This window comes from Chiloscyllium plagiosum, chromosome 50 (genome assembly GCF_004010195.1).
Source record: "Chiloscyllium plagiosum isolate BGI_BamShark_2017 chromosome 50, ASM401019v2, whole genome shotgun sequence".
In the NCBI taxonomy this organism is placed as follows: Eukaryota; Metazoa; Chordata; class Chondrichthyes; order Orectolobiformes; family Hemiscylliidae; genus Chiloscyllium; species Chiloscyllium plagiosum.
Window position 1 is genome coordinate 1,823,205 of NC_057759.1, and position 7,436 is coordinate 1,830,640.

The window sequence follows — 7,436 nt, forward strand, 5'->3', positions numbered from 1 at the left end:
CTTAACACTATGGCAGTCCCAGTCTATGTTTAGAAAGTTAAAAACCCCTACCATAACCACCTTATTATTTCTTACAGATAGCTGAGGTCTCCTTACAAGTTCGTCTCTTAATTTCCCTCTGACTATTAGGGGGTCTTTTATACAATCCCAATAAGGTGATCAACCTTTCTAATTTCTCAGTTCCACCCAAATAACTTCCCCGGATGTATTTCCAGGAATATCCTCCCGAAGTACAGCTGTAATGCTATTCCTTATCAAAACACCACTCCCCCTCCTCTCTCACCTTCCTGTAGCATTTGTATCCTGGAACATTAAACTGTCAGTTCTGTCCATTCCTGAGTCACGTTTCTGTAGTTTCCTGTGGTGATGTCATTTCCTGTTCTTTTTCTCGGGAGTGCTAAATGGGATCCAAATCAGTGTTTGTTGATGGAGTTCCGGTTGGAATGCCATGCTTCTAGGAATTCTCGTTCATGTCTGTGCTTGGCTTGTCCTAGGATGGATGTGTTGTCGCAGTCAAAGTGGTGTCCTTCCTCATCTGTATGTAAGGATACGAGTGAGAGTGGGTCATGTCATTTTGTGGCTAGTTGATATATATGTATCCTGGTGGCTGGTTTTCTGCCTGTTTGTCCAGAGTAGTGGACTCATATCCACAAGTCTCTATAATTGAGATGCATGGTTAAGGTTGATGCTCAGAATCTTTTTCCAGGAGTTGAAATGTCTAAAGCTAAGAGGCATGCATATAAGGTGAGAGGGGGAAAGTTCAAAGGAGACAGATGGGGCAGTTTCTTTTAAACATAGAGAGTGGTAGGAGTGGAACGCACTGTCAGGGGTGCAGATGGAGGCTGATACGATAAGGGTATTGAAAGGACTTTTAGGTAAGCAAATGAATATGTAAGAAATGGAGGGTTATGGACCAAGGGCAGGCAGAAGGGATTAATTTCATTTGGCGGCACAACATCGTGGGCTGAAGGACCCAGTTGTGTGCTGTACCGGTCTATGTTGAGATTTAATGCAGTGTATATTTCGGATGAGGATTCATTCAAGTTGATTGAAACTTTAGAATATAGATTAAATAGATAGAAACTTCCATTTCATTGGTGGTGTTTGACTTTGAAGATATCTGGAAATGGAGCTCAATATGAGTCTGACTCAATCCACTCTGACTGTGGAAAGGATGTTCTTCACTCTGATCACAGAAACATACCTACTGTATGTTCGAAGCAGCTGGTCAGATTTGGCTCTGTACCGAGGGAATATTACATTGTCTTGGTCCTTTGAGTACTTGCCTGGAGGAAGACAGAGGAGATACCTCCTGTAATTCAACATCAGCTGTGATTGGTAACATCAATGTACCATTCAGTTAATGATCATTATGATTTTTTATTTAAAGCCAGCAAATTAAACAGAACCACGGGTCTGATTCCACTCCTACCCAGAGCTACTCCTTGTCCATTTTTTCTTAACATCTAAGACCAATTGAATGAGATCCAGAAACTAAACAACATCCACACAGCTCCGTGAATCGGACTACCTGATGTAAGTGGGTATGTGGGTATGTGAGTTCAGTTATTGATGTGTACCTGCCAGTTCCGCCTTGGTGAATGTGAGAGTGTAGTTATCAAACTGTAACATTCATTATATGGTCAATATGTTTACACATTCACACAGCAGAGACTGGCAGGGTCCAATTAATAACTATCGAATCATAAAAATAATACAGCACAGAGGGGGCTATTCAGCCCATCTTGTCCATGCCAACCCAAAAACACCTAGATGCCCTTTCTCATCCCACCTTCCTGTCACAGCCCATAGCCTTGCAGTTTACAGAACTTGACGTGCAGTTCCATGATTTTTGTTTAAAATAGTTTAGGGTCTTTGCCTGCGCCACCAAATCAAAGTTAAAATCACACAACACCAGGCTATAGTCCAACAGGTTTACTTGGAAGCACGAGCTTTCAGAGCACTGCTCCTTCATCAGGTGATTATGGAGCGTAAGATTGTAAGACACAGAATTTATAGCAAAAGTTTCCAGAGTGATGTAACTGAAATTATATATTGAAAAAGACCCAAATTGTTTAAGTCTCTCCTCTTTAAAAATCATGACCACCAAATCAGGCAGCAAATTCCAGATACCCACCACTCTGCATAAAACACATTTTTCCTTACATATCATCTAATTCTATAGCTACATAGTTTGAATCAATGATCCCTGGTGTTTGAACTCTCTGCCAAAGGAAACAGGTTCCTCTCACCTCTCCCTCTCACTATTTAGTGAAAAATCGTACAACACCAGGTTATAGTTCAACAGGTTTATTTGGAAGTACCAGCTTTCGGCGTTCTTCTCCTTCATTAGTAGATCGCTATTTAGTATTCCTTTATCATGGCACCTTTGTTCCAAGGAATATAACCCCAACCTCTCCTGATAGCTACAATTCACCAGCCCTGGAAACAATCCAGTAAATCTGCTCTGCACTCTCTCCAGAGCAATGGCGTCCTTCCTGTGATGTGGGGACCTGACTGCACACAATACTCCAGCTGTAGCCACCAATGCCTTATACAGTTTCATTATTATATCCCTACTTTTGTATTCCATTCCTCTTCCCATGAAAAAGAGCATTCCACATGCATTCTTTACAACCCCATCTATCTTTAGGGGCCTGTGTACTTGCACACCAAGATCTCTCACTATATTCCCATTTACTGTTTGACTTCCCAAAATGCATTCCCTCACACTTATCAGAGCTGAACTTCATCTGCCACTTTTCTGCCCACTCCACTAAACCATCTATGATAGATTTGGAGCTTACAGCTATCCTCGACGCTATCCACGATGCTAACCACAATGTGGCCAATTTTTGTGTCACCTGCAAATTTCACAAATTTATCCACCACATTCAAGTCCAAGTCATTAATGTATAAAACAAACAGCAGAGATCCCAACACTGAGCCATGCAGAGCACCACCTGAAACAACTTTCCATTCACAAGAGCAGCCATCAACCATTATCATTTCTTTCCTGTAACTAAGCCAACTTTGCATCCAACTCACCACATTACCATGTATCCCACAACTTTTACTTTTTGGACCAGTTTGCTGTGATGATGCTGCTCCTTTACCAATCTTGTAAAAGACACAGGCTCCAAAAAGTTTTAGGGCCATTTTGATTATAGCTAACAGGTAATGCTTTAATCAAAAGGCTTCCAAATTTTTAAAAAGAACACTTGAACAATGAAAGGGGAATGGCTCAGTTTTCCCAGCTCAGCTTTTCTCTGGTTTGATTTGGTTTTTGACAGTCTGGCTGTTGACTGAAAGCAGTCAACAGTGAAAAAGTTGTTGAACCCAAAGCAGGTCCATGCTAGTACTCTCTCTCTCTCTCTCTCTCTCTGACATCTCTCCTGTAAGATCGTGTCTTTGATTTTACCTTTGTGTGCCAAAGGGTGTTTGTGGGGATTATTGCAAGTGTTGGGAACAACATCGTTAAGTTTGTATAATCTGTTGGGTTTTCGGATGTGTTAACTTATGTCGCATTCTGTTCTGTTATGAGACATAGGAGCATTTGTTTGTGTTTCATTTGATAATCTTGTAAATCAATTCTGTTTTGTTTCAAACAACATGGTTTGACCAGCTACATCACTTCTGCATTACACCTGCTTAAAACAACTAGCAAAGTTAGGGTCCAGGCTACTTGAAATGTTCTGAGGGGATCTGGCATGGTCTATACTATTTTGGGGGCTCTATGCAGGATTTGTTCTATAGTTCTGATTTGGGATTAGGGTTGTTGGACTCTGAGGCAGCGAGTGGTGGGTGTTAGTGTATTTTGTTCTGGGTTTTGAATTCAGTTGGTTTAAACAGTGTTTGGGAGAGCAATAACTATTTCAGTCAACAAGAGTTTTCTGTGGGGGTGGAAAAAGTGATTTTGGGGCTTTTACAAAAGGTGATTAAGGGTAAGATGCTGGAAATAGCAGACAAGCTGGGATTGAGGCTGTGTCCTTCCATGAGGAAAGGAGAGATAATTACAGCAGTAGCTCAGCATTTAAATTTGTTGGTAACACTATCAGAATCTTTAGAGATGGCTAACATTCAATGGAAAATTCAGCAACTTGAGTTAGAGGCAAAACACAAGGAAAGGGCAACAGAAATGAAATCTTTTGAATTATGATTAAATACAGAAGAGAGAGTGAGGAGAGAGAGTAAAGGAGAGAAAGTAAAGGAAGAAAGAAAGAGAGTTTGAACTTTGGAAATTGGCACTTCCTGAATTAATGAACTCATGTAGAAGAGCAGAGAGCTATAATGGCAAGATTGGCAGCCGAAATGGCTGATGGTTATGAGTTGGTCCATAAGTCAAAGATTGGCTTCCAAAACCAATTTCAATCCATGAGGGATAGAAGTTGAGGAGAAGAAAAATCCTCACATGGAAAGGAATAGATCTCTGTGAAGATCATAAGTATGACTTACCACAGGGTAAAAAAAGAAACCCTTGAAGGGGAAAGAGAAGTTAAAAAGCTCTGGTATTTTCGCTGCAATACAGTAGGCTACATAAATCAGTGTTGGTGGGTTAGGAAAAACACTAGGAAACCAGATGTAGGAAATAGGGTAAGCCAGTGAATTTTGTTGGAGTGGTAACAAATAGCACAATGGACGTTCAAAAGCTGCACCAGAATGTACAAGCTGGTTGGAGGAGCCAGATCTTCTTTACCTTCCACCACTGAAGGTAAAGTTTACTCGCATAGGCCAGGAGGAGCAGGTAAAGTGGTTACAATATTAAGAGATACAACGATCCTCTAAATCTGTGATGCTGAAAGATGAGGAGATATGCACCTCCGAAGGATTATTGCCAGAAAAAGGTTCTAGTACCGGGAATTCATATTGAGACAAGAAATGCTTAATTGTGAGAAGTGAGGTTAGATTATCCAGTGAAGAGTGGAGAAATTGTGGTAGGAGTATTGGACATACTCTCAGCTCCGGGAATACAATTGCTAATAATATTGTTGAATCACCAGTAGGAGTGCTGGCTACTGTTGTTGCAAAGCCAATAGAAACTCAGGCAACTGAATTATTGCTGGACATATATCCTAGGATTATTCCTGACTGTGTGGTGACAAAGTCGCAGTCACCAGTTGAAACAGAAGAGATCAAAGAGGACAATACGAAAGTTGAAGTGAAATTAGCAGAGACCCTGTTGGATCGGATGGTTGAGACAAACCGGGAACAGATGATAAAGCAGATATGTTTAGCTTAAATCTTAAGCAAATTTAAAGCAATTGTATCAAAAGGCATGCACAGAAGAATATGAATCTATCCCTGCATCTTCTCATATTCAGGCTGATGGGAAATATGCTGATGGTTATGAGTTGGTCCATAAGTCAAAGTTTGGCTTCCAAAACCAGTTTCAATCCATGAGGGATAGAAGTTGAGGACAAGAAAAATCCGCACATGGAAAGGAATAGATCTCTGTGAAGATCATAAGTATGACTTACCACAGGGTAAAAAGGAAACCCTTGAAGGGGAAAGAGAAGTTAAAAAGTTCTGAGGTTTTTGCTGCAAAACAGTAGGCTAAATAAATCAATATTGGTGGGTTATGAAAAACACTGGGAAACCAGATATAGGAAACAGGATAAGCCAGTGAATTTTGTTGGAGTGGTAACAGAAAGCACAATGGAGGCTCAAAAGCTGCACTAGAAATGCACAAGCTGGTTGGAGGTGTGAGGTCTTCTTAAATCATCCATAGGCCAGGAGAAGCAGATAAAGTGGTTACAATATTAAGACATTTTGTTGGAGTGGTAACAGAAAGCACAATGGAGGCTCAAACGCTGCACCAGAAATGCACAAGCTGGTTGGAGGTGTGAGGTCTTCTTAAATCATCCACCTTTGAAGGTAAAGCTTACTCGCATAGGCCAGGAGAAGCAGATAAAGTGGTTACAATATTAAGACATACAAAGATCGTCTAAATCTGTGATGGTTAAAGATGAGGAGATACGCACCTCTGAAGGACTATTGCCAGAAAAAGGTTCTCGTAACGGGAATTCATGTTAAGACAAGAAATGCTTAATTGTGAGAAGTGAGGTTAGATTATCCAGTGAAGAGTGGAGAAGTTGTGGTAGGAGTATTGGACAAACTCTCAGCTCCGGGAATACAATTTATCCTTGCTAATAATATTGTTGATTCACCGGTAGGACTGCTGCCTACTGTTGTTGCAAAGCCAATGAAAACTCAGGCAACTGAATTATTGCTGGACATATATCCTGGGATTATTCCTCACTGTGTGATGACAAAGTCACAGTCACCACTTGAAACAGAAGAGAACAAGGGTACAGATAAGAAAGTTGAAGTGAAATTAGCAGAGACCCTGTTGGATCGGATGGTTGAGACAAACCGGGAACAGACAGATGATAAAGCAGATATGTTTAGCTTAAATCGTAAGCAAATTTAAAGCAATTGTATCAAAAGGCATACACAGAAGAAGAATATGAATCTATCCCTGCATCTTCACATATTCAGGCTGATGAGAAATATGCAGAAATTTATCGAGTCATAGTGCCATTGGGTTGTAGAGGGAGGTGTCGAATAGCGCATGAGCTACCACGAGGTCATTTAGGAGTGAGAAAAACTCAGACTTTTGCAGAGATTGTTTGGAATTCACATTTAATTGTCATCTCTGTCTGAGAACTATACGGTAAAGGATTAAATCTGTCCTTCTCTGTCACAGATAAACTCCATGTAAATGTGCTTCCTCCAGGTTGAAGGATTTGAGCTATAGGGAAGGCTGAATAGGTTGGATCTGTTTTCCCTGGAGAGGGACGTTTTATAGAAGTTCATAACATCACAAGGGGCATGGAGAAGTGGTGGAGGCTGGTACAATTACAACATTTAAAAGGCATCTGGTTATGGTTATGAATAGGAACGGTTTAGATGGACATGGGCCAAGTGCTGGCAAATGGGACTAGATTTTGTTAGGATACCTGATCAGCATAGACAAGTTGGACGGCAAGGTCTGTGTCCATGCTGTACATCTCTATGACTCAATGATTCCTTGTGCTCACCAACAGGACAGGAATTGTGCCGCGCTGCACCTTGTCTGGAGATTGTGTTTGTTTTTCATATGATTCGATACCAATTGAGTGAGACCTAGAAACTGAGTAACTACTGCACAACTCCATGAATGGGACTACTCACCACCGGGATGCTAATACAGTTCAATATCCAACTCCCAATCTACTACCTGGAGAGAGGAAAAACGACACGATATCTAATGGTTTTACCAAGACCCATATGTTTGTCCTTTTAGAGGAGTATCCCATTCCTACAGTGAGTCTGCGGTTCCACTATTGATTGCACACTTTCAACAAACAGTGGGAAACAGAATGAAATTTCATTAGGTTCAGAGGATTGTAAACCACAAGAATGTCCCACAGCAGCTTCTTCCCGCTCTGCCTCCC

General features: G+C 41.0%; 1 long non-coding RNA gene across 1 annotated transcript in view; it reads right to left on the bottom strand.

Moving 5' to 3' along the window:
- Positions 1–497: 497 nt before the first annotated feature.
- Positions 498–7,436, bottom strand: part of LOC122544667 — an 8,348-nt gene continuing 1,409 nt past the window's right edge. The window contains exons 2-3 of the long non-coding RNA XR_006310429.1: positions 1,205–1,286; positions 498–535 (exon numbers count right to left, since the gene is read on the bottom strand). This is a non-coding gene — a long non-coding RNA (uncharacterized LOC122544667). The remainder of the gene's footprint in view (positions 536–1,204; positions 1,287–7,436) is intronic.